Source organism: Pseudophryne corroboree, chromosome 9 (genome assembly GCF_028390025.1).
Source record: "Pseudophryne corroboree isolate aPseCor3 chromosome 9, aPseCor3.hap2, whole genome shotgun sequence".
Taxonomy (NCBI): Eukaryota; Metazoa; Chordata; class Amphibia; order Anura; family Myobatrachidae; genus Pseudophryne; species Pseudophryne corroboree.
This window is the reverse complement of record NC_086452.1, coordinates 162,719,281-162,747,237: the sequence shown is the minus strand read 5'-3', so window position 1 is coordinate 162,747,237 and position 27,957 is coordinate 162,719,281. Positions and strand designations below refer to the sequence as shown.

The window sequence follows — 27,957 nt, the reverse complement described above, 5'->3', positions numbered from 1 at the left end:
AACACTTGGCTGCTAAAAGGCACAGTACAAAGTTAATTTCCAGTGTAAACATTTCCTTGTTCAAGCTTACTACTCTTCTTACTCAGACGCAAAAAAACAAGATTAATGTTACAGAGCATCTTCAGTGTGAACAGTTTCAGTGTCATATCTTCATCTTAGACTGTTCTTTACAAATTTTCTCATTTGACCACAACCAGAACTGTCAAATGTTTATTGAAGTACCAGAACTCACCTCCACAGAAGAGTAGCAGGGTGTTTTCCCCATAAGAACTTTGAAGCTATTCAAGTGTATTGAGATTAGATGGTGTGGTAGCCTGTCCAGTCAGCAATCAATGAATTTCCACAAGTCTGTGTATTTGAAGTTTGCCAGGATGTCTTTAACTGGCCATAGAAAGAGTGAGTACAGAAGAACTGCAGAGGCCCCAGGCGCAGGAAACCTACAGTTACGCTGGAGGAGCCTATTGTATTAATTAAACATTTAAAGTGGAAATTATTAACCCCTTAATGACAAGGGAGCTGCACCACCAATACACATACTTTAAAAAAAAAAAAAAAAAAAAAATATAAATATATATATATATAAAAATATCGTGATGGTGTCCGGCACTCAAGGCAATAGAGTGATAAACGTGCTGCGGTGCCCTCCGTGAGGGAATGGTGTCCCACTGAATACTTCCAAGGGTAAAGCAGGCGGCACTCAGCAGTCTGAGTTCCATATAAACTTTTATGGTTGTTGAATAAAAGTTTATATGGAATTCAGACTGCTGAGTGCCGCCTGCTTTACCCTTGGATATATATATATATATATATATATATATATATATATATTATAAGAATTTACTTACCGATAATTCTATTTCTCGTAGTCCGTAGTGGATGCTGGGAACTCCGTAAGGACCATGGGGAATAGCGGCTCCGCAGGAGACTGGGCACAAAAAGTAAAAGCTTTAGACTAGCTGGTGTGCACTGGCTCCTCCCCCTATGACCCTCCTCCAAGCCTCAGTTAAGATACTGTGCCCGGACGAGCGTACATAAGGAAGGATCTTGAATCCCGGGTAAGACTCATACCAGCCACACCAATCACACCGTACAACTCGTGATCTGAACCCAGTTAACAGTATGATAACCGTAGGAGCCTCTGAAAAGATGGCTTCCAACAATAAACAACCCGATTTGTTTGTAACAATAACTATATACAAGTATTGCAGACAATCCGCACTTGGGATGGGCGCCCAGCATCCACTACGGACTACGAGAAATAGAATTATCGGTAAGTAAATTCTTATTTTCTCTGACGTCCTAGTGGATGCTGGGAACTCCGTAAGGACCATGGGGATTATACCAAAGCTCCCAAACGGACGGGAGAGTGCGGATGACTCTGCAGCACCGAATGAGAGAACTCCAGGTCCTCCTCAGCCAGGGTATCAAATTTGTAGAATTTAGCAAACGTGTTTGCCCCTGACCAAGTAGCTGCTCGGCAAAGTTGTAAAGCCGAGACCCCTCGGGTAGCCGCCCAAGATGAGCCCACCTTCCTTGTGGAATGGGCTTTTACAGATTTTGGCTGTGGCAGGCCTGCCACAGAATGTGCAAGTTGAATTGTACTACAAATCCAACGAGCAATCGTCTGCTTAGAAGCAGGAGCACCCAGCTTGTTGGGTGCATACAGTATAAACAGCGAGTCAGATTTTCTGACTCCAGCCGTCCTGGAAACATATTTTCAGGGCCCTGACTACGTCCAGCAACTTGGAGTCCTCCAAGTCCCTAGTAGCCACAGGTACCACAATAGGTTGATTCATGTGAAACGCTGAAACCACCTTAGGGAGAAATTGAGGACGAGTCCTCAATTCCGCCCTATCCGAATGAAATATCAGGTAAGGGCTTTTATAGGATAAAGCCGCCAATTCTGATACGCGCCTGGCTGAAGCCAGGGCCAACAGCATTACCACTTTCCATGTGAGATATTTCAAATCCACTGTGGCAAGTGGTTCAAACCAATGTGATTTTAGGAACCCTAAAACTACATTGAGATCCCAAGGTGCCACTGGAGGCACAAAAGGAGGCTGTATATGCAGTACCCCTTTGACAAACGTCTGAACTTCAGGCACTGAAGCCAGTTCTTTCTGGAAGAAGATCGACAGGGCCGAAATTTGAACCTTAATGGATCCTAATTTTAGGCCCATAGACAATCCTGCTTGCAGGAAATGTAGGAAACGACCCAGTTGACATTCCTCCGTAGGGGCCTTCTTGGCCTCACACCACGCAACATATTTTCGCCAAATGCGATGATAATGTTTTGCAGTTACATCCTTCCTGGCCTTGATCAGGGTAGGGATAACTTCATCTGGAATGCCTTTTTCCTTCAGGATCCGGCGTTCAACCGCCATGCCGTCAAACGCAGCCGCGGTAAGTCTTGGAACAGACAAGGTCCCTGCTGGAGCAGGTCCTTCCTTAGAGGTAGAGGCCACGGGTCCTCCGTGAGCATCTCTTGCAGCTCCGGGTACCAAGTTCTTCTTGGCCAATCCGGAGCCACGAGTATCGTTCTTACTCCTCTCCTTCTTATGATTCTCAGTACTTTTGGTATGAGAGGAAGAGGAGGGAACACATATACCGACTGGAACACCCACGGAGTTACCAGAGCGTCCACCGCTATTGCCTGAGGGTCCCTTGACCTGGCGCAATATCTGTCCAGTTTCTTGTTGAGACGGGACGCCATCATGTCCACCTTTGGTTTTTCACAACGGTTTACAATCACTTGGAAGACTTCTGGATGAAGTCCCCACTCCCCCGGGTGGAGGTCGTGTCTGCTGAGGAAATCTGCTTCCCAGTTGTCCACTCCCGGAATGAACACTGCTGACAGTGCTATCACATGATTTTCCGCCCAGCGGAGAATCCTTGCAGCTTCTGCCATTGCCCTCCTGCTTCTTGTGCCGCCCTGTCTGTTTACGTGGGCGACAGCCGTGATGTTGTCCGACTGGATCAATACCGGTTGACCCTGAAGCAGAGGCCTTGCTTGACTTAGGGCATTGTAAATGGCCCTTAGCTCTAGGATATTTATGTGAAGAGACGTTTCCATGCTTGACCACAAGCCCTGGAAATTTCTTCCCTGTGTGACTGCTCCCCAGCCTCTTCTCAGGCTGGCATCCGTGGTTACCAGCATCCAATCCTGAATGCCGAATCTGCGGCCCTCTAGAAGATGAGCCTTCTGTAACCACCACAGGAGAGATACCCTTGTCCTTGGAGATAGGGTTATCCGCTGATGCATCTGAAGATGCGATCCGGACCATTTGTCCAGCAGATCCCACTGAAAAGTTCTTGCATGGAATCTTCCGAATGGAATCGCTTCGTAAGAAGCCACCATTTTTCCCAGGACTCTCGTGCACTGATGCACTGACACTTGTCCTGGTTTTAGGAGGTTCCTGACTAGCTCGGATAACTCCCTGGCCTTCTCCTCCGGGAGAAACACCTTTTTCTGGACTGTGTCCAGAATCATCCCTAGGAACAGTAGACGTGTTGTTGGAATCAGCTGTGATTTTGGGATATTTAGAATCCACCCGTGCTGACGTAGCACTACCTGAGATAGTGCTACTCCGACCTCTAACTGTTCCCTGGACCTTGCCCTTATCAGGAGATCGTCCAAGTAAGGGATAATTAAGACGCCTTTTCTTCGAAGAAGAATCATCATTTCGGCCATTACCTTGGTAAAGACCCGTGGTGCCGTGGACAATCCAAACGGCAGCGTCTGAAACTGATAATGACAGTTTTGTATCACAAACCTGAGGTACCCTTGGTGAGAAGGGTAGATTGGGACATGGAGATAAGCATCCTTGATGTCTAGAGATACCATATAGTCCCCCTTCTTCCAGGTTCGCTATCACTGCTCTGAGTGACTCCATCTTGAATTTGAACCTTTTTATGTAAGTGTTCAAAGATTTTAGATTTAAAATTGGTCTCACCGAGCCGTCCGGCTTCGGTACCACAAACAGCGTGGAATAATACCCCTTTCCCTGTTGTAGGAGGGGTACCTTGATCATCACCTGCTGGGAATACAGCTTGTGAATAGCTTCCAATACTGCCTCCCTGTCGGAGGGAGACGTTGGTAGAGCAGACTTCAGGAACCGGCGAGGGGGGAGACGTCTCGAATTCCAATTTGTACCCCTGTGATACTACCTGCAGGATCCAGGGGTCCACTTGCGAGTGAGCCCACTGCGCGCTGAAATTCTTGAGACGGCCCCCCACCGTGCCCGAGTCTGCTTGCAGAGCCCCAGCGTCATGCTGAGGACTTGGCAGAAGCGGGGGAGGGCTTCTGCTCCTGGGAAGAGGCTGCATGATGCAGTCTTTTTCCCCTTCCTCTGCCCCGGGGCAGGAACGAGCGGCCTTTTTCCCTCTTGCCCTTATAGGGACGAAAGGACTGGGTTTGAAAAGACGGTGTCTTTTTCTGCTGAGAGGTGACCTGGGGGAAAAAGGTGGATTTTCCAGCCGTTGCTGTGGCCACCAGGTCCGATAGACCGACCCCAAATAACTCCTCCCCTTTATACGGCAATACTTCCATATGTCGTTTGGAATCCGCATCACCTGACCACTGTCGCGTCCATAACGTTCTTCTGGCAGAAATGGACATCGCACTTACTCTAGATGCCAGGGTGCAAATATCCCTCTGTGCATCTCGCATATATAGTAATGCATCCTTTAAATGCTCTATAGTTAATAATATACTGTCCCTATCCAGGGTATCAATATTTTCAGTCAGGGAATCCGACCAAGCAACTCCAGCGCTGCACATCCAGGCTGAGGCGATCGCTGGTCGCAGTATAACACCGGTATGTGTGTATATACCTTTTAAGATATTTTCCAGCCTTCTATCAGCTGGTTCTTTGAGAGCGGCCGTATCAGGAGACGGTAACGCCACTTGTTTTGATAAGCGTGTGAGCGCCTTATCTACCCTAGGGGGTGTTTCCCAACGTGCCCTAACCTCTGGCGGGAAAGGGTATAGTGCCAATAATTTATTAGAAATCAGCAGTTTTTTATCGGGGGAAACCCACGCTTTATCACACACCTCATTTAATTCATCTGACTCAGGAAAAACCACTGGTAGTTTTTTCACACCCCACATAATACCCTTTTTTGTGGTACTTGTAGTGTCAGAAATGTTCAATGCCTCCTTCATTGCCGTGATCATGTAACGTGTGGCCCTACTGGACATTACGTTTGTCTCGTCACCGTCGACACTGGATTCAGTATCCGTGTCAGGGTCTGTGTCGACCATCTGAGGTAACGGGCGTTTTAGCGCCCCTGACGGTGTCTGAGACGCCTGAACAGGCACTAATTGATTTGTCGGCTGTCTCATGTCGTCAGTTTTTTGCAAAGTGCTGACATTGTCACGTAATTCTTTAATTACTACCATCCAGTCAGGTGTCGACTCCCTAGGGGGTGACATCACTAACACAGGCAATTGCTCTGCTTCCACATCATTTTCCTCCTCATACATGTCAACACAATCGTACCGACACCCAGCACACACACATGGAATGCTCTGATAGAGGACAGGACCTCACTAGCCCTTTGGGGAGACAGAGGGAGAGTTTGTCAGCACACACCAGAGCGCTATATATATATATATATATATATATATATATATATATATATATATATATATATATATATATATATATATATATATATATATATATATATATATATATACACACAGGGATAACCTTATACAAGTGTTACTCCCTGTTATAGCTGCTGTATTTATATATTAGCTGCCAATAGTGCCCCCCTCTCTGTTTTACCCTGTTTCTGTAGTGCAGGACTGCAGGGGAGAGTCAGGGAGCCGTCCTTCCAGCAGAGCTGTGAAAGAAAATGGCGCTTGTGTGCTGAGGAGAAAGGCTCCGCCCCCTTCACGGCGGCCTTTTCTCCCGCTTTTTTCAGGAAACTGGCAGGGGATAAATGCATCCATATAGCCCAGGAGCTATATGTGATGCATTTTTTTTAGCCATATAAGGTTTTTATATCGTTTTTATTGCGTCTCAGGGCGCTCCCCCCCAGCGCCCTGCACCCTCAGTGACCGGAGTGTGAAGTGTGCTGAGAGCAATGGCGCACAGCTGCAGTGCTGTGCGCTACCTTATTTGAAGACAGGAACGTCTTCTGCCGCCGCTTTCTCCGGACCTCTTCGCTCTTCTGGCTCTGTAAGGGGGCCGGCGGCGCGGCTCCGGGACCCATCCAGGCTGAACCTGTGATCGTCCCTCTGGAGCTAATGTCCAGTAGCCAAGAAGCCCAATCCACTCTGCAGTCAGGTGAGTTCGCTTCTTCTCCCCTTAGTCCCTCGGTGCAGTGAGCCTGTTGCCAGCAGGACTCACTGAAAATAAAAAACCTATTTAAACTTTTACTTCTAAGCAGCTCAGGAGAGCCACCTAGCTTGCACCCTTCTCGTTCGGGCACAAAAATCTAACTGAGGCTTGGAGGAGGGTCATAGGGGGAGGAGCCAGTGCACACCAGGTAGTCTAAAGCTTTTACTTTTTGTGCCCAGTCTCCTGCGGAGCCGCTATTCCCCATGGTCCTTACGGAGTTCCCAGCATCCACTAGGACGTCAGAGACAAAAAAAAAAAAAATAAGATTTTACTTACCGATAAATCTATTTCTCGTAGTCCGTAGTGGATGCTGGGGACTCCGTCAGGACCATGGGGAATAGCGGCTCCGCAGGAGACAGGGCACAAAAATAAAGCTTTAGGATCAGGTGGTGTGCACTGGCTCCTCCCCCTATGACCCTCCTCCAAGCCTCAGTTAGGATACTGTGCCCGGACGAGCGTACACAATAAGGAAGGATAATGAATCCCGGGTAAGACTCATACCAGCCACACCAATCACACCGTACAACTTGTGATCTGAACCCAGTTAACAGTATGACAAACGTAGGAGCCTCTGAACAGACGGCTCACAACAATAACAACCCGATTTTTTTGTAACAATAACTATGTACAAGTATTGCAGACAATCCGCACTTGGGATGGGCGCCCAGCATCCACTACGGACTACGAGAAATAGATTTATCGGTAAGTAAAATCTTATTTTCTCTGACGTCCTAAGTGGATGCTGGGGACTCCGTCAGGACCATGGGGATTATACCAAAGCTCCCAAACGGGCGGGAGAGTGCGGATGACTCTGCAGCACCGAATGAGAGAACTCCAGGTCCTCTTTAGCCAGGGTATCAAATTTGTAGAATTTTACAAACGTGTTCTCCCCCGACCACGTAGCTGCTCGGCAGAGTTGTAATGCCGAGACCCCCCGGGCAGCCGCCCAGGATGAGCCCACTTTCCTTGTGGAATGGGCCTTGACAGATTTTGGTTGTGGCAAGCCTGCCACAGAATGTGCAAGTTGAATTGTGCTACAAATCCAACGAGCAATCGTCTGCTTAGAAGCAGGAGCACCCAGCTTGTTGGGTGCATACAATATAAACAGCGAGTCAGACTTTCTGACTCCAGCCGTTCTTGAAATATATATTTTCAATGCCCGGACCACGTCCAACAACTTGGAATCCTCCAAATCGTTAGTAGCCGCAGGCACCACAATAGGCTGGTTCAGGTGAAACGCTGACACCACCTTAGGCAGAAAATGAGGACGCGTCCGCAGTTCTGCCCTGTCCGAATGGAAAATCAGATATGGGCTTTTATAGGATAAAGCCGCCAATTCTGACACTCTCCTGGCTGAAGCCAGGGCCAGTAGCATGGTTACTTTCCATGTAAGATATTTCAAATCCGCCGATTTGAGTGGCTCAAACCAATGGGATTTGAGAAAATCCAAAACTACATTAAAGGTCCCACGGAGCCACTGGGGGCACAACCGGGGGCTGTATATGTAGTACTCCTTTTACAAAAGTCTGGACTTCAGGAACTGAAGCCAATTCTTTCTGGAAGAAAATCGACAGGGCCGAAATTTGAACCTTAATGGACCCCAATTTGAGGCCCATAGACAATCCTGTTTGCAGGAAATGTAGGAATCGACCCAATTGAAATTCCTCCGTGGGGGCCTTCCTGGCCTCACACCACGCAACATATTTTCTCCAAATGCGGTGATAATGTTGTGCAGTCACCTCCTTCCTGGCTTTTACCAGTGTAGGAATGACCTCTTCCGGAATGCCTTTTTCCCTTAGAATTCGGCGTTCAACCGCCACGCCGTCAAACGCAGCCGCGGTAAGTCTTGGAACAGACCTGGTACTTGCTGAAGCAAGTCCCTTCTTAGCGGCAGAGGCCATGAGTCCTCTGTGAGCATTTCTTGAAGTTCCGGGTGCCACGTCCTTTTTGGCCAATCCGGAGCCACGAGTATAGTTCTTACTCCTCTACGTCTTATAATTCTCAGTACCTTGGTTATGAGAAGCAGAGGAGGGAACACATACACCGACTGGTACACCCACGGTGTTACCAGAACGTCCACAGATATTGCTTGAGGGTCTCTTGACCTGGCGCAATACCTGTCCAGTTTTTTGTTCAGGCGGGACGCCATCATGTCCACCTTTGGTCTTTCCCAACGGTTCACAATCATGTGGAATACTTCCCGATGAAGTCCCCACTCTCCCGGGTGGAGGTCGTGCCTGCTGAGGAAGTCTGCTTCCCAGTTGTCCACTCCCGGAATGAACACTGCTGACAGTGCTATCACATGATTTTTCGCCCAGCGAAGAATCCTTGCAGTTTCTGCCATTGCCCTCCTGCTTCTTGTGCCGCCCTGTCTGTTTACGTGGGCGACTGCCGTGATGTTGTCCCACTGGATCAATACCGGCTGACCTTGAAGCAGAGGTCTTGCTAAGCTTAGAACATTGTAAATTGCCCTTAGCTCCAGTATATTTATGTGGAGAGAAGTCTCCAGACTTGATCACACTCCCTGGAAATTTTTTCCCTGTGTGACTGCTCCCCAGCCTCTCAGGCTGGCATCCGTGGTCACCAGGACCCAGTCCTGAATGCCGAATCTGCGGCCCTTTAGTAGATGAGCACTCTGCAGCCACCGCAGAAGAAACACCCTTGTCCTTGGAGACAGGGTTATCCGCTGATGCATCTGAAGATGCGATCCGGACCATTTTTCCAGCAGATCCCACTGAAAAGTTCTTGCGTGAAATCTACCGAATGGAATCGCTTCGTAAGAAGCCACCATTTTTCCCAGGACCCTTGTGCAATGATGCACTGACACTTTTCCTGGTTTTAGGAGGTTCCTGACTAGCTCGGATAACTCCCTGGCTTTCTTCTCCGGGAGAAACACCTTTTTCTGGACTGTGTCCAGAATCATCCCTAGGAACAGCAGACGTGTCGTCGGAAACAGCTGCGGTTTTGGAATATTTAGAATCCACCCGTGCTGTCGTAGAACTACTTGAGATAGTGCTACTCCGACCTCCAACTGTTCTCTGGACCTTGCCCCTATCAGGAGATCGTCCATTTTCTTTGAAGAAGAATCATCATCATTTCGGCCATTACCTTGGTAAGGACCCGGGGTGCCGTGGACAATCCAACCGGCAGCGTCTGAAACTGATAGTGACAGTTCTGTACCACGAACCTGAGGTACCCTTGGTGAGAAGGGCAAATTGGGACATGGAGGTAAGCATCCCTGATGTCCCGGGACACCATATAGTCCCCTTCTTCCTGGTTCGCCATCACTGCTCTGAGTGACTCCATCTTGATTTGAACCCTTGTATGTAAGTGTTCAACTATTTCAGATTTAGAATAGGTCTCACCGAGCCGTCTGGCTTCAGTACCACAATATAGTGTGGAATAATACCCCTTTCCTTGTTGTAGGAGGGGTACTTTGATTATCACCTGCTGGGAATACAGCTTGTGAATTGTTTCCACTACTGCCTCCCTGTCGGAGGGAGACGTTGGTAAAGCAGACTTCAGGAACCTGCGAGGGGGAGACGTCTCGAATTTCCAATCTGTACCCCTGGGATACTACTTGTAGGATCCAGGGGTCCACTTGCGAGTGAGCCCACTGCGTGCTGAAACTCTTGAGACGACCCCCCCCCACCGCACCTGAGTCCGCTTGTACGGCCCCAGCGTCATGCTGAGGACTTGGCAGAAGCGGTGGAGGGCTTCTGTTTCTGGGAATGGGCTGCCTGCTGCAGTCTTCTTCCCTTTCCTCTATCCCATGGCAGATATGACTGGCCTTTTTCCCGCTTGCCCTTATGGGGACGAAAGGACTGAGGCTGAAAAGACGTTGTCTTTTTCTCCTTTATATGGCAATACTTCCATGTGCCGTTTGGAATCTGCATCACCTGACCACTGTCGTGTCCATAAACTTCTTCTGGCAGATATGGACATCGCACTTACTCTTGATGCCAGAGTGCAAATATCCCTCTGTGCATCTCGCATATATAGAAATGCATCCTTTAAATGCTCTATAGTCAATAAAATACTGTCCCTGTCAAGGGTATCAATATTTTCAGTCAGGGAATCCGACCAAGCCACCCCAGCGCTGCACATCCAGGCTGAGGCGATCGCTGGTCGCAGTATAACACCAGTATGTGTGTATATACTTTTTAGGATATTTTCCAGCCTCCTATCAGCTGGCTCCTTGAGGGCGGCCCTATCTGGAGACGGTACCGCCACTTGTTTTGATAAGCGTGTGAGCGCCTTATCCACCCTAAGGGGTGTTTCCCAACGCGCCCTAACTTCTGGCGGGAAAGGGTATACCGCCAATAATTTTCTATCGGGGGAAACCCACGCATCATCACACACTTCATTTAATTTATCTGATTCAGGAAAAACTACAGGTAGTTTTTTCACACTCCACATAATACCCTTTTTTGTGGTACTTGTAGTATCAGAAATATGTAACACCTCCTTCATTGCCCTTAACAAGTAACGTGTGGCCCTAAAGGAAAATACGTTTGTTTCTTCACCGTCGACACTGGAGTCAGTGTCTGTGTCGACTGACTGAGGTAAAAGGACGTTTTAACGCCCCCGACGGTGTTCGAGACGCCTGGACAGGTACTAATTGGTTTGCCGGCCGTCTCATGTCGTCAACCGACCTTGCAGCGTGTTGACGTTATCACGTAATTCCTTAAATAAGCCATCCATTCCGGTGTCGACTCCCTAGAGAGTGACATCACCATTACAGGCAATTGCTCCGCCTCCTCACCAACATCGTCCTCATACATGTCGACACACACGTACCGACACACAGCACACACACAGGGAATGCTCTGATAGAGGACAGGACCCCACTAGCCCTTTGGGGAGACAGAGGGAGAGTTTGCCAGCACACACCAAAAACGCTATAATTATACAGGGACAACCTTTATATAAAAGTGTTTTTCCCTTATAGCATTTTAATATATATAGTCATATCGCCAAATAAGTGCCCCCCCTCTCTGTTTTAACCCTGTTTCTGTAGTGCAGTGCAGGGGAGAGCCTGGGAGCCTTCCCACCAGCATTTCTGTGAGGGAAAATGGCGCTGTGTGCTGAGGAGAATAGGCCCCGCCCCCTTTTCGGCAGGCTTCTTCTCCCGTTTTTCTGAGACCTGGCAGGGGTTAAATACATCCATATAGCCCCCAGGGGCTATATGTGATGTATTTTTAGCCAGAATAAGGTACTATCATTGCTGCCCAGGGCGCCCCCCCCAGCGCCCTGCACCCTCAGTGACCGCTGCTATGAAGTGTGCTGACAACAATGGCGCACAGCTGCAGTGCTGTGCGCTACCTTATGAAGACTGAAAAGTCTTCTGCCGCCGGTTTCTGGACCTCTTCACTTTTCGGCATCTGCAAGGGGGTCGGCGGCGCGGCTCCGGGACGAACCCCAGGGTGAGACCTGTGTTCCGACTCCCTCTGGAGCTAATGGTGTCCAGTAGCCTAAGAAGCCAATCCATCCTGCACGCAGGTGAGTTCACTTCTCTCCCCTAAGTCCCTCGATGCAGTGAGCCTGTTGCCAGCAGGACTCACTGAAAATAAAAAACCTAACAAAAAACTTTTACTCTAAGCAGCTCTTTAGGAGAGCCACCTAGATTGCACCCTTCTCGGCCGGGCACAAAAATCTAACTGAGGCTTGGAGGAGGGTCATAGGGGGAGGAGCCAGTGCACACCACCTGATCCTAAAGCTTTTACTTTTGTGCCCCGTCTCCTGCGGAGCTGCTATTCCCCATGGTCCTGACGGAGTCCCCAGCATCCACTAGGACGTCAGAGAACATACATACATACATACATACATACATACATACATACATACATACGTCTAATATATAAAAGTGAAAATTTGTCTCTGTACAAATCCACAGTTTACAAGCGGAGATCGTGAAATTTTACAAACAAGCGTATTAAAACACGGCGGAGGCAACTAACAATTTGAAACCCCTAGGGGGGGGGGGGGGGCACCCCTAGCGGTGGGGTAGCAGCACAGATCATTTCAGCAGACCGCACAGCTCTGGAATGCCTACAGCAATTTACACCTAATTTGGTACACACATGACTTACAAGCTGAGAACACACACTGGGGTCGATTCAATTCAGCAAAATATGAATAGCCCCGGGAATTAGCTCCCAACGCTATCCTATTCAACAGGTAGTTTTGTCGGGAGAACGGGCATTCTCCGACAACTACCCATGGCAATGCTGATTCCCGACAGAATCAGCCTCGCGCCAGCTCTTTTGTCGGTTTTCTTCTCTCACCCCCCGGGTGTGAGAGAAGAATTGACGACAATTGCAGGTAACTAGTAGCTGAATTGAATAGCGTCGGGAGCCAATTCCCGGCGCTATTCATCTGTTGCCGAATTGAATCGACCCCACTGTGGGGATGACACACCACTAGCACCCCTAGGGGTGGGCCAGCAGCACAGACTATATCAGAACATGCATGATATGTTAGTGATGACAGGGCTGCATGTGACAGGGCCAGTGACATGTGAGGAGGGGAATGCAGGTAGCACAAACCGAAACAGAGCTATATAGTGGAAGTAGCACGGTCCCCCAGCAGCACAGAGTATATCAGGAGATACATAATGTGCTGCGCTATTTAAGAAACTGTGGGCGGGGGGGAGAAATCGAGATTTTCACAGGGGCACTGACATGATGTGAGGAATGGAAGCAGCAGGAAGCCACTGAGTGTTATATAGTGGGAAGAGCTGGGTCTCTAGGGGGACCAAAAAGGGGTCCGGCCAATACACAAAGTGCGTCAGGGAAGCAAGATCTGCCTATATACTAGATCTCAAACAAACGTAAATTAACGAACTACTAACATTCTAATTTACCATCCTCATCCCGTAGCGAAGCACGGGTATTCAGCTATCTACAATGTTATTTATACTGTGTGTTGAAATTTATTTTGGTAAACAGACATTCTTAAAATCCCGTGCAACGCCGGGTACTCCAGCTAGCTAGCTAGCTAGTTAGTTAGTGTGTGAATGCATGTATGTATACACACACACACACATATACACACATTATACATATACACACATTATATTGTGATATAAAATATATTTTCAATATATTATCTACATCAATATATACAAACACACACACAATACTGTGCAAAAGTTTTATGCTGGGTACGTACTAGACTATATAGTGCCAGATGTGCCCAATTCCGACAAATCGTTCGTGATATCGTCTAGTGCAGGCCTGGTCACCCTGTGGCTCTCCAGCTGTTGGGAAACTGCAAGATCCAACATGCCTTGCCACAGTTTTCCCATCAGAGAATGCTAGGCAGGGCATGCTGGGATGTGTAGTTTCACAACAGCTGGAGAGCCACAGGTTGGCCAAGCCTAGTCTAGTGTGTATGCACTATGTCGCTAAGCGTAGTCATTGCCAGCGAGGGCCATACCGCCGAATGCAGCATGGCCCTCATACACCAGCCCCCCAGCCGTTAGTCGCTGACAGCATCAGCAAGTATGTATGCACTTGCCGATGCCAGCCCCACAGCAGGTACCATCGCTAACGTTATCTCCTGGTACACACAGTAAGTTTGTACCTGGCATTGGGCAGGTATGGAAATAATGCTGCAAAGTAAGAAATCTTTCAAAAATAGATGTGTTAATAGTTTATTTTTAACAATTAACAAAATGCAATTGTGTATGAACAGAAGAGAAATTCAATCAAATCAATATATGGCGTGACCATTTGCTTTCAAAACCACATTCATTCTTCTAGGTACACTTGCATAAAGTTCAGGATTTTGTAGGATTATAGTCAATTGTATGATTAACCAGTCATACCACACAGGTGATAATGATCATAATTTTCATATTTAGGTTGAAATACAGTCATTAACTGAAACCGAAAAAGCTGTGTAGGAGGTTTAAAACTGGATGAGAAACAGCCAACCTCTGCTACAAAGGCGAAGTTGTGGAAGACCGTTTATGTCACAGGCCATACACCATGGCAAGCCCGAGCACAGCAACAAGACACAAGGTAGTTATACTGCATCAGCAAGGTCACCCTAAGGCAAATATTTCAAAGAAGATTGGGGTTCCAAGATGTGCTGTTCAAGCGCTTTTGAGAAGCACAAAGAAATTGTCAACATTGAGGACCATAGCCGCAGTGGTCGTCCTAGTGCATCAGATGAAAGACACATCGGGCATACTTCCATTCGAAATTGCAAGATATCCAGCAGTTCAATCAGCTCAGAACTTGCAGAAACCAGTGGGCCCCAGGTACACTCATCAGAGAAGTCTGGTCAGAAGCGGTCTTTATGGAAGAATGGTGGCCAAAAAGCCTTACCTTCGACGTGGAAACAAGGCCAAACGACTCAACTATGCACGAAAACATAGAAACTAGGGTGCAGAAAAATGGACTGAAGAGTCAAAATTTTAAATATTTTGCTTTAACAGAAGGCAGTTTATTTGCTGAAGAACTAGAGAGAGGTACAATGATGCGTCTCTGCAAGCACCAGTGAAGCATGGTGGATGTTCCTTGCAAATTTGGGGCTGCATTTCAGCAAGTACAGTTTGGGATTTTGTCAGGATTAATGGTGTCCTCAATGGTGAGAAATACAGGCAGATACTTATCCATCATGCAATAACATCATGGAGGCATCTGATTGGCTCATAGTTTATTCTGAAGCAGGACAACTACCCCAAACATACAGCCAGAGTCATTAAAAACTATCTTCAGGGTAAAAAAAAAAAAAAAAAAAAAGAAGGAGTCCTGGAAGTTATGATATGGCCCCCACAGAGCCCTGATCTCAACATCGGGTCTGCCTGAGATTACATGAAGAGACAGAAGGACTTCAGCAAGCCTACATCCACAAAATATGTTTTTAGTTCTCCAAGATGTTTGGAACCACCTCCCTGCCGAGTTCCTTCAAAAACTGTGTGCAAGTGTACCTAGAAGAATGAATGCTGTTTTGAAGGCAAAGGGTGGTCTTCTATTCAGTCACTTTGCATTTTGTGAATTGCTAATAAACACACACACATATATATACACACACACTTGTAAAAATAAAGTGCCAGGCAATATTCACAATTTACATATGCCAGTTTATGCCCTGGGGGCCTGAGTCATGTTTGTAAGCAATGCCAATGTTCACGTAACTGAGCGATTCACAGACTGCACATGTGCTGTGATCGCACTGCGCAAGTGTAAAAGGTATTTGGGCGATGCCGCACGCAGTAAGATTTTTTACGCTGAGCGATTGACAGGATGAGACTAACAGGAAGTGGCAGCAAATACACAGGCGTGTCATGCCGTTTTTGGGAAGTGGACCTGCATTCAGATCCGATCATGTATGTAGAGAAACAGGACAGCAGGATCGCTACTGCTCTGGCCAGTCTGCATGACCATATATTCACTCGAGAAATCGTTATTGCGTCGGTGCTGTAAAGATGGAGGGGAGACCATCGGGAGCCCTGGAGACCACAGTCATTTTTTATTTTACTCTTGCCATAAGGTTTTTAGCTACGAAAACACAGCAACCATTTTTTTTATTAGATACCACAGGTATCGGGAGCGCACATACCCACAAAACACTGTAATAATAAGAATTTACTCACCGGTAATTCTATTTCTCGTAGTCCGTAGTGGATGCTGAGGACTCCGTAAGGACCATGGGGAATAGACGGCTCCGCAGGAGACTGGGCACATCTAAAGAAAGATTTAGGACTGTCTGGTGTGCACTGGCTCCTCCCCCTATGACCCTCCTCCAAGCCTCAGTTAGGACACTGTGCCCGGAAGAGCTGACACAATAAGGAAGGATTTTGAATCCCGGGTAAGACTCATACCAGCCACACCAATCACACCGTATAACTCGTGATAGGAACCCCGTTTAACAGTATGATAACAACGGAGCCTCTGAACAGATGGCTCGCAATAACAACCCGATTTGTGTAACAATAACTATTTACAAGTATTGCAGACAATCCGCACTTGGGATGGGCGCCCAGCATCCACTACGGACTACGAGAAATAGAATTACCGGTGAGTAAATTCTTATTTTCTCTGACGTCCTAGTGGATACTGGGGACTCCGTAAGGACCTTGGGGATTATACCAAAGCTCCCAAACGGGCGGGAGAGTGCGGATGACTCTGCAACACCGAATGAGAGAACTCAAGGTCCTCCTCAGCCAGGGTATCAAATTTGTAGAATTTTGCAAACGTGTTTGCCCCTGACCAAGTAGCAGCTCGGCAAAGTTGTAAAGCCGAGACCCCTCGGGCAGCCGCCCAAGATGAGCCCACCTTCCTTGTGGAATGGGCTTTTACAGATTTAGGCTGCGGTAGTCCCACCGCAGAATGCGCCAGCTGAATAGTGCTACAAATCCAGCGCGCAATAGTCTGCTTAGAAGCAGGAGCACCCAGTTTGTTGGGTGCATACAGGATAAACAGCGAGTCAGTTTTCCTGACTCCAGCCGTCCTGGAAACATAAATTTTCAGGGCCCTGACTACGTCCAGTAACTTGGAATCCTCCAAGTTCCTAGTAGCCGCAGGCACCACAATAGGCTGGTTCAAGTGAAACGCTGATACCACCTTCGGGAGAAACTGAGGACGAATCCTCAACTCTGTCCTATCCATATGGAAAATCAGATAAGGGCTTTTATAGGACAAAGCCACCAATTCTGACACACGCCTGGCCGAAGCCAGGGCCAACAGCATGACCACTTTCCACGTGAGATATTTCAAATCCACAGTCTTAAGTGGTTCAAACCAATGTGATTTCAGGAACTCCAAAACCACATTGAGATCCCAAGGTGCCACTGGGGGCACAAAAGGAGGCTGAATATGAAGAACTCCTTTGACAAAAGTCTGAACTTCAGGCAGTGAAGCCAGTTCTTTCTGGAAGAAAATCGACAGGGCCGAAATATGGACCCCAATTTGAGGCCCAACGTCACCCCTGCTTGCAGGATATGCAGGAATCGACCCAGTAGAAATTCCTCAGTTGGGGCCTTCCTGGCCTCACACCAAGCAACATATTTCCGCCAAATGCGGTGATAATGTTTTGCGGTGACATCCTTCCTGGCTTTGATCAGGGTAGGGATGACTTCCTCCGGAATGCCCTTTTCCTTCAGGATCCGGTGTTCAACCGCCATGCCGTCAAACGTAGCCGCGGTAAGTCTTGGAACAGACAGGGCCCCTGCTGCAGCAGGTCTTGTCTGAGCGGCAGAGGCCAAGGGTCCTCTGAAAGCATCTCTTGAAGTTCCGAGTACCAAGCTCTTCTTGGCCAGTCCGGAACTACGAGTATAGTTTTCACTCCTCGCCTTCGAATTATTCTCAGTACCTTGGGAATGAGAGGCAGAGGAGGAAACACATAAACCGACTGGTACACCCACGGTGCTACCAGAGCGTCCACAGCGATCGCCTGAGGGTCCCTTGACATGGCGCAATATCTTTTTAGCTTTTTGTTGAGGCGGGACGCCATCATGTCCACCTGTGGTCTTTCCCAACGGTTTACCAGCATTTGGAAGACTTCTGGATGAAGTCCCCATTCTCCCGGGTGGAGGTCGTGCCTGCTGAGGAAGTCTGCTTCCCAGTTGTCCACTCCCGGAATGAACACTGTTGTCAGTGCTAACACATGATTTTCCGCCCATCGGAGAATCCTTGTGGCTTCTGCCATTGCCCTCCTGCTTCTTGTGCCGCCCTGTCTGTTTACATGGGCGACCGCCGTGATGTTGTCTGATTGGATCAGTACCGGTTGGTTCTGAAGCAGGGGCATTGCTTGGCTTAGGGCATTGTAAATGGCCCTTAGCTCCAGAATATTTATGTGAAGCGAAATCTCCTGATTTGACCACAGTCCTTGGAAATTTCTTCCCTGTGTGACTGCACCCCAGCCCCGAAGGCTGGCATCCGTGGTCACCAGGACCCAGTCCTGTATTCCGAATCTGCGGCCCTCTAGTAGATGAGCCCTCTGCAGCCACCACAGCAGCGACACCCTGGTCCTTGCCGACAGGGTTATCCGCTGTTGCATCTGGAGATGGGACCCGGACCATTTGTCCAACAGGTCCCACTGGAAAGTCCTTGCGTGGAACCTTCCGAATGGAATTGCTTCGTACGAAGCTACCATTTTTCCCAGGACTCGTGTGCATTGATGTACCGACACCTGTCCCGGTTTTAGGAGGTCTCCGACTAGAGATGACAACTCCTCGGCTTTTTCCACTGGAAGAAACACTTTTTTCTGGTCTGTGTCCAGAATCATTCCCAGGAACAGAAGACGTGTCGTCAGGACCAGCTGTGACTTTGGAATATTGAGAATCCAGCCGTGCTGTTGCAGCACTTCCAGAGAAAGTGCTACCCCCACTACCAACTGTTCCTTGGACCTCGCCTTTATCAGGAGATCGTCCAAGTACGGGATAATTAAAACTCCCTTCTTGCGAAGGAGTATCATAATTTCGGCCATTACCTTGGTAAAGACCCTCGGTGCCGTGGATAACCCAAACGGCAGCGTCTGGAACTGATAGTGACAGTCCTGTACCACAAATCTGAGGTACTCCTGGTGAGGAGGGTAAATGGGGAAATGCAGGTAGGCATCCTTGATGTCCAGAGAGACCATGTAATCCCCCTCGTCCAGGCTCGCAATAACCGCCCTGAGCGATTCCATCTTGAACTTTCTGATATACGTGTTCAAGGATTTTAAATTTAAGATGGGTCTCACCGAACCGTCCGGTTTCGGTACCACAAACATTGTGGAATAGTAACCCTTTCCTTGCTGAAGGAGGGGTACCTTGACAATCACTTGCTGTGACTACAGTTTTTGGATAGCCACCAACACTGCCTCCCTGGCAGAGGGAGTTGCTGGTAAGGCAGATTTTAGAAAACGGCGGTGGGGGGGGGGGGGGGGGGGGGAGAACGTCTCGAATTCCAGCCTGTACCCCTGAGATACTACTTGAAGGATCCAGGGATCCACCTGTGAGAGAGCCCACTGTGTGCTGAAATTTCTGAGACGGGCCCCCACCGTACCCGGGTCCGCCTGTGAAGCCCCAGCGTCATGCTGTGGACTTACCGGACGCGGGGGAGGACTTTTGCTCTTGGGAACTGGCTGTATGCTGCAACTTTTTCCCTCTACCTTTGCCTCTCGGCAGAAAGGATGCGCCTCGAGCCCTCTTTTGTTTATGGGGCCGAAAGGACTGTACTTGATAATACGGTGCTTTCTTTTGCTGTGGGGTAGCCTGTGGCAAAAATGTCGATTTCCCAGCCGTAGCTGTGGAAACGAGGTTTGAAAGACCATCCCCAAACAGTTCCACCCCCTTATAAGGCAAAACTTCCATGTGCCTTTTTGAATCGGCATCACCTGACCACTGCCGAGTCCATAACCCCCTTCTGGCGGCAATGGACATTGTGCTTATTTTTGATGCCAGCCGGCAAATATCCCTCTGTGCATCGCGCATGTATAAGACAGCGTCTTTTATATGCTCTACTGTCAGCAAAATATTGTCCCTATCCAGGGTATCAATATTATCCGACAGGGAATCTGACCACGCAGCAGCAGCACTGCACATCCATGCTGATGCAATCGCTGGTCGCAATATAATGCCCGTGTGTGTATATATAGCTTTTAGGGTAGCCTCCTGCTTTCTATCAGCAGGATCCTTTAGGGCGGCCGTATCCTGAGACGGTAGTGCCACCTGTTTTGATAAACGTGTAAGCGCTTTATCTACCCTAGGGGATGTTTCCCAACGTGACCTATCCTCTGGCGGGAAAGGGTACGCTGCCAATAACCGTTTAGAAATTATCAATTTCTTATCGGGGGAAGTCCAGGCTTCCTCACACACCTCATTTAATTCCTCAGATGCAGGAAAAACTACTGGTAGTTTTTTCTCACCGAACATAATACCCTTTTTTGTGGTACCTGGGGTACTATCAGAAATGTGCAATACATTTTTCATTGCCTCAATCATGTAACGGGTGGCCTTATTGGAGGGTACACTAGTCTCATCGTCGTCGACACTGGAGTCGGTATCCGTGTCGACATCTGTGTCTGCCATCTGAGGTAGCGGGCGTTTTAAAGCCCCTGATGACATTTGAGACGCTGGAACAGTCACAAGCTGAGTAGCCGGCTGTCCTATGTAGTCAAACCTTTTATGTAAGGAGCCGACACTGTCACGTAATTCCTTCCATAAGTCCATCCACACAGGTGTCGACCCCTCGGGGTGACAACACATTTACAGGCATTTGCTCTGCCTCCACATCATTTTCCTCATCATACATGTCGACACAGCGGTACCGACACACAGCACACACACAGGGAATGCTCTGACAGAGGACAGGACCCCACAAAGCCCTTTGGGGAGACAGAGGGAGAGTATGCCAGCACACACCAGAGCGCTATATAACAGAGGGATATCACTATACAGAGTGTTTTCCCCTATAGCTGCTTGTATTATATATATACTGCGCCTAAATTTAGTGCCCCCCCTCTCTTTTTTACCCTTTCTGTAGTGCAGGACTGCAGGGGAGAGCCAGGGAGCGATCCTTCCAGCGGAGCTGTGAGGGAAAATGGCGCCAGTGTGCTGAGGGAGATGGTTCCGCCCCTTTTTCCCGCTTTTTGTGTTATTCTGGCAGGGGTAATTTACACCTATATAGCCTCTGGGGCTATATATGGTGTCAGTTTTGCCAGCAAAGGTGTTAAAATTGCTGCTCAGGGCGCCCCCCCCCAGCGCCCTGCACCCATCAGTGACCGAAGTGTGTGGTGTGCATGAGGAGCAATGGCGCACAGCTGCAGTGCTGTGCGCTACCTTAGAGAAGATAGAAGTCTTCAGCCGCCGATTTTCCGGACCTTCTTGCTTCTGGCTCTGTAAGGGGGACGGCGGCGCGGCTCCGGGAACGGACGACGAGGTCGGGTCCTGTGTGCGATCCCTCTGGAGCTAATGGTGTCCAGTAGCCCAAGAAGCCCAAGCTACCACCACTTAGGTAGGTTCGCTTCTTCTCCCCTTAGTCCCTCGCTGCAGTGAGCCTGTTGCCAGCAGGTCTCACTGTAAAATAAAAAACCTAAACTATACTTTCTTTCTAGGAGCTCAGGAGAGCCCCTAGTGTGCATCCAGCTCGGCCGGGCACAGAAATCTAACTGAGGCTTGGAGGAGGGTCATAGGGGGAGGAGCCAGTGCACACCAGATAGTCCTAAATCTTTCTTTAGATGTGCCCAGTCTCATGCGGAGCCGTCTATTCCCCATGGTCCTTACGGAGTCCCCAGCATCCACTAGGACGTCAGAGAAACAATTTTTTACCTTGCGCCCAACTGAACTTCGCCCCCACTAGTGGTCACTCTAGTACCCTACACCTAATCAATGAGGAGGGCATTTTTTATCTTTTTATGGGCAAAATTTAACTTAAAATATGCCCTCCTCACCAATTAAGTGCAGGGTGCTAGAGAGACCACTATGCCAAGAAGCATTTGAGTGTAAAACTTAATCTGTAAAAAGAAAAAAAACACACCAAAAAAACAAACCCAAAACCATAATTTCTCTAGATCAGGGGTTCGCACAGTTCTCGAGGCACATCTGGACTAGTGTGACTTGAGGACAGAGGTTGGGAAACACTGATCTAGAGACTGATGACATGTAATATCCATCACAACATTGCCTTGGGTTTGATTCCCATCATGGCCCTAACTGTGTGTTTGCATATTCCCCACATTCTTGCTTGGCTGTCCCCCAAGTATTTTAGTTTCCACCCACACTCTGGAGTACCTGGAGGAAACCCACGCAAGCGCAGATCGCTCAGCACACATCTCTCCCCCCACTCAACACCTAGCGCGATATGTGCTGAGCGAAGGGGGAGGGGGAGGCGGGTTGCAGCTCATTTCACCCAGCAGTGAAATGAGCGATGTGCTAGATTGTGCTTGCATGCAGGCCAATCTAGTACCGGCGATAGCGCCGCGCATCGCTGTCGCTGTGGGGCATACACAGAGAGATCCGCGCTTTATTTCTAAGCAATCTAGTCAGATTGCTTCGAATTTGGGCTATATGTTGAGTGCACATGTTGAAAACTGCACCATCTCTTCACTGGCATCCGAGGTGGTGTATGATATGAAACTAATTTGAGTAAAATGCTTTAACCACTGGCTAATGCTGATGCATTATTTGCACCTACAGAACTGTACCTTTGTTAGTACTCGCCAGTACAGGACAGGATTTTCTAATCAACAGGTGAAGCGCTATGGAAATCCAAAGTAAGGGATCTCTTTAAGCTACCCCTAGGGACAATATGCAAATAAGTGACAGCTATTCAGGAGAATAGGCTTTTGAAAAGCCATTTACATGGCAGTCATTTGAGTTAAAACATGATCCTCTGGCTTTTAAATTACGATAGCATAATTTGCAAACAATACAAGAGTATACGTAATAGGTTGCGACTTCTGTGAACTGGTATTACTTCAGTTAAGGCTGTGGATTTAAAACATTCATAATTTACAAGGCACAACCAGGTTGGTCTTGCATTCTAAACTATTGCCACTTTAAATTCACCGCCTTAAATGCAGAGTTCGAACCAGTTCACAGAAGTTGCACGGTATTGCTTATATCATATATAAGTGATCAAATAAAACCTTATGGAGAGGACAGGATGAGAACTTGCCCATAGCAACCAATTAGCTTCATTTTATAGAATGTACTAGATAGCAAACACATCCACTTGTCCCCTTAGAAGATTTAATCACTTTCCCCTTTATCTAATGCAGATCTAAATGTTTGGAACACATGGAGGTCAAGCCAGTATACCTGGCAGACTAACACCCATCGCTGCCCCCATTGGTCAGATTTTCTAACCTAGTGCTAACGCTAGGTTGTTTTAGCAGGGCGCTACGCCCTGCCCAACTTGAAAACGGCAAAATGTGCCCTGCATCTTTAGAAGCACACTGCTAAAATAACCTGCCTATGCCTTCTCACCCGCAGACCACAGTGTGCTGTGGGTGGGAAAATTTGCAGTTATTATTATCCTTTATTTATATAGCGCCACAAGGGTTCCGCAGCGCCCAATTACAGAATACAGAAACAAATAATCAAACAGGAAAACATCAACTTACAGTTGATGACAGTATAGGACAAGTACAGGGTAAATAAACAGTTACATCAGCAGATGACACTGGAATAAGTATCAGGTGGCAGAAGACTGCTGGATGTGGTGCAGTTGAAGATTATTAAAGTAAGAAAGGATAAGCACATGAGGGAAGAGGGCCCTGCAGTTGCTGATCACCGGCGACAGGTGAATAGATGCTGTGCGCGGCAGCATCTATTCACAATGAGGGGAATGCTTGGGGGAAGCCCAGCATGTCCGTAAGTGCTGGGTATGCGGCCAAGGGTGACTGCAACCAGGCCGAGCCCCGCCCCCACCCACTGGCCATGCCCCCTTTTCAGTCACATGTGCGCCCCCCCCCCCCCCCAGGCGACCTGATCTGCCTGCATCCTGGCGGGAACACTATAACCTGAACAGAAATTATATGGTGACAGGTGGAAACCCGCACACAGTGATATTTGGTTACCCCAACACATTTGGCAACTTCTCACAACAATAGATTAATACAATAGTCATGCAATAAAATTAGAGGACACTAGTTTTTCAGTGTCAAGTAAAACAAAGCACTTTGGGCTCTATTCATGAAGAAACTAAAAATCCTGCGTCTCTGATAACAGGGCTTTTTACCTCTCCGTCCTATACTGAGCCTTCTCAAGTGGTGCCCCTGATTAAAAGTAAAAATTGCTTCCCCATACAATAGTGTGGGTAAAGTGATTTAAAGAATAGAATGCTATTGTTTTCATTTGTCTTCTCATAAAATATATTGCCACCTCTGGGTGGGTGGGAAACCAGCACCGTTGTGGGAGGAGAGCAGGGAAATTTAATGTGCCACCTCCAACTCCTTGCCACACACCACCGTCTTTTATGCCCTATGACTTGCGCATTTGCACCATGCAGAAGACTTTCAGAAATCTTGGTATCTCCGCGCTGTTTGGCTAGATCGTGAGGGGGCTGCTTATTAGAGATCATCGCTGGAAAGGCAAGTATTCCTGAATGACAACTTAAAACTATTATACATTGCATTGATTTGAGGAGATAATTACCTTCTTGGACTTCTTGTTCTACATGAATAGAGCCTGCTGTCTCGTCCCTATCTTGACTGCGCTTAAGAGATGGAGAAAAAAATAAATGCTTCAGATACATCCTTTTATCAAATACCCACTGCAAGTTGGAACTTGGTAAGTCACAGATGACAGATTTGCACATACCGTAAAGCAAGTTTTTTTCAATATTTTACATTTTAGATAGTTGTGAAGACCAACAGTTTTAAAAATTCTGTGAGAAAACTGCTATATATGGTATTGACCAACATTTTTTGACATTTTTAATGCACCAAAATGCAGTACAAAAAAAAATTCACACATATTTAAGTTTATCCCCACATTTCAGCGCCCTACAACATCTTCAGAGATAACTGAAGCTTTCCTGAACCATTAAGAAAAAAAAATGCTTTTGACTGGGGTATGGGTCATTAGGTCAACAAGATTTAGGTAGACAGTCATTAGGTCAACCACTATTGGTCAAAAGGGTCAAATGGTCGACATGAGGTTTTTTTTTTACTTTTCTTGGTGTCGCTGTCTTCGTAAAGTGACGGGGAACCACAATTAGTGCACCGTGTCCCCGCGCATGGCAAGCGTTCGGGCAGGTTACCATTCCCAATCGCAGTCCACATGGCTCGTAAAGTATGAAAAAGTTCAAAAGCTTAAAAAAAAAAAAAAAAAAATTTGAAAAAAAAAAACTCATGCCGACCTTTTGATTGTCCTCCTGCCAAGGGCAGTCTTGCTACTTTTTTTTTAGTTTTTAATCAATTTGCATGGAACCCTCACTTAAAACCGTTTCAGTGAACTAATTTCTCTGAACAACCATTTTTGCCCATTTTCCGGTGTTTCAGAGCAAATGGTCTATAACATTTTTTCCCATACATTACCAAAATTTTCTTTCCACCACTTGGATGGTCGGACAAATAATCTCAAGGTGTATGGCAGTTTAAGAAACCACCATCATTGGAATAATCATCACTATTTATCTCTGCAACACACCAAAACTACCAAGCACTACACAGTCAGTATGATAAATCATACATAAATAATAAAAAGCACATTAAAGTTTAGTCTGGATGGAGGGGGTAATGATGAGACAATATGAGCTATTGGGACCCAGAGTGAACATGAGACTGTGCCTTGTAGACTAAGCAAATGGAGTAGGATCAATTAGGCAAAGGAAGAGGTGGGTTTTGAAGGAGCACTTAAATGATGGTTGGGGTAAAGTATGGCCAGGTGCAGTGTGGAGCAGCACAGGAGAAGACTAATAGGTGGTTGAGGTAGTTATTAAAGGGTCATAAAGATGAGACAAAACGAAGAGGACAAGACGTGTATCGTCTGATGAAAGGAAGAAGCTAATACAGTAAGTGGGGGCAGCTCGAATTCATGAAGTTTTAGCAATTTAATAGAAATGATTTTCACAGAGGTGAAGTGGAACATAATGGTGAAACATATACACATAAGGAATTAGTACAATGAACTGTAACAAAAAAAAGGAAACCTTTTACATTATACTAAAACACATTCCAGTGTAAAGAGACAAGGTAACCAAGCAAGTGTTTTATCTTAAACCCCCCCATAAAGTGCAATAAAGAAGCAGGCTATAAAAAATCAGGTATACTATAGTATCATTAATTCCTATAGTAAATACATGTCATATATATTAACACTGGTGTTCTCTTGTATATTAGGGACTAAAATCTGCTAACTCCAATGGGGCAGGAATCAATTTGCACAGTGCTGCGGAAATTAGTGGAACTTCATAAATAACAAATAATGACAACTACACAACAAGATATAAATGATTAGGGTCAGAATAGAAAAGTTCACTGGAGTGGCGTACTCTTTAAAGGCACAAAATCAGCAAGTCTAATCCATTGTTAAAGTTGCAAAAAAAGACTAAAGAAATATCAGACAGCTGTTGAACTCCTTACAAACCTAAACCAAAATTATGGAACACAGACTCTACTACACTGAGGAGAAGCCAAAACATGTAGTTACCACACGAACACCAAGGGCCATCACTTACAGGCCGACCATACAAATGGAGTGGAGGAGGCATAGTCTTGGGTCTGGGCTCACCCAGACAATGCAAACATCATGCATGATTTACAGCCATGTCTGGAGAGTGATGTGTGTGTTGGATGACACCTAGGCCTACAGTGTAGAGGTGTCCCAGCCCTGCCTGCCATCCATTTCCTCCAGCAGCAGCAGCAGCCGCCGTGTTACAGAGCACTGCCACCACACACCCCAGGCAGCAGCCAATACCCGTCTAGAGTACGTCCCGCACACAGCTAGCCCTCTCCCACCCTCTGTGCTGGGATGGCCACTGAAGGCCAGACTAGGCCGCACTGGCTGCAAGAAGGGCTCATCGGAGGCCCAGCCTGGCGGAGCGGCCATGAGAGGACAAGCAGCGATGTATAGTACAGGTAGCAACCCCCGTGCAGCACTCACTTCTCTCCCCCAGTCGTCCCCCAAATGGCCAGCAGCAATGGCGGCCGCCTGGCTCCCCGTCCGCTGCTATGGCTGCCCTGCTCTGCCTGCGTGCCCGGCGATTGGCTGCGCCGGTCATGTGACTAAACAAAACCGTCAGAGATAAACCTAAAGTGAACCCTTTGTCCATGAATTATCGGGGGTTCTCCCCTCTGCGGTGCGAGACCCCCACCGAGCGCTCCCCGCCGGGGTCCCCCACTCGCCGCCAGCACAGACAGAGGGGACCAACAGCAGCCGCCCCTCCACCCGCCTCCGGTACACATCACCCTCCCGATGCAGGGCTCTCGCAGGCGCCATGTTGAGCAGAATGCGTCAGGCTACACAGCTTCGATTGCGTCACCCACCGGGGAACGGTGCCCGGTGATCAGCTCGCCACCGGCCGGCGAGGAGGGGCCATTTGCAAGCAGGCGCCTGGTTCGGCCGCTGTTTCGTGTCCGGTCCGACTCGCCAGACCAGGGGTTAAGTGTTCGGTGAGAGGTGTGGCCCTGCGGTCACTCACCTGCTGCGCTGTACGTACGGGCCCGGTCGCCGGCTGCCGCCGCTGCACTTTTTTTTTTTTCTTTTTTTTTTTTTTTCTTCCTTCAATTTAAACCTGAGGACTCGAGACAGCCGTCCCCTCACGTGACCCGCGCTGCCTCCTCCCCGTGTGCTCCCCGTGGCGCCAGAATGGCGGGGGCGCGCGGCCGAGGGAGGGGACCTGGGATCGGGAGTGCGCTCAGTGCACTTGCTGCCTGTGTTTCTGTCACTGTCACTGTGTGACTGTGACTGTGTACTGTGATAACTTGAGCTGGGTTGAGTTGACTCTGGCAGGGCGGAGGAGGCATGGCTGCTGCATCATTGCTCCAATGGTTCTGATTTGTGTCTAAATGTATTTCTCTATCGTCCTAGTGGATGCTGGGGTTCCTGAAGGGACCATGGGGAATAGCGGCTCCGCAGGAGACAGGGCACAAAAAGTAAAGCTTTAGGATCAGGTGGTGTGCACTGGCTCCTCCCCCTATGACCCTCCTCCAAGCCTCAGTTAGA

The 27,957-nt window shown here is 47.9% G+C and overlaps 1 protein-coding gene across 11 annotated transcripts in view; it reads right to left on the bottom strand.

Moving 5' to 3' along the window:
* ZNF644 (zinc finger protein 644) overlaps positions 1-27,642 on the bottom strand; it is a 212,403-nt gene extending 184,761 nt beyond the window's left edge. Inside the window, exons 1-2 of one of the 11 annotated variants that reach the window (XM_063939931.1) lie at positions 27,434-27,642; positions 24,445-24,500 (exon numbers count right to left, since the gene is read on the bottom strand). The gene's annotated coding sequence lies outside the window, so the exon portion shown is untranslated. Of the gene's footprint in view, positions 1-22,490; positions 22,584-24,444; positions 24,506-26,895; positions 27,152-27,278; positions 27,408-27,433 lie in introns of those variants that run through there. The other 10 variants (XM_063939922.1, XM_063939921.1, XM_063939926.1 and 7 more) reach the window with 10 other exon arrangements.
* Positions 27,643-27,957: the final 315 nt, after the last annotated feature.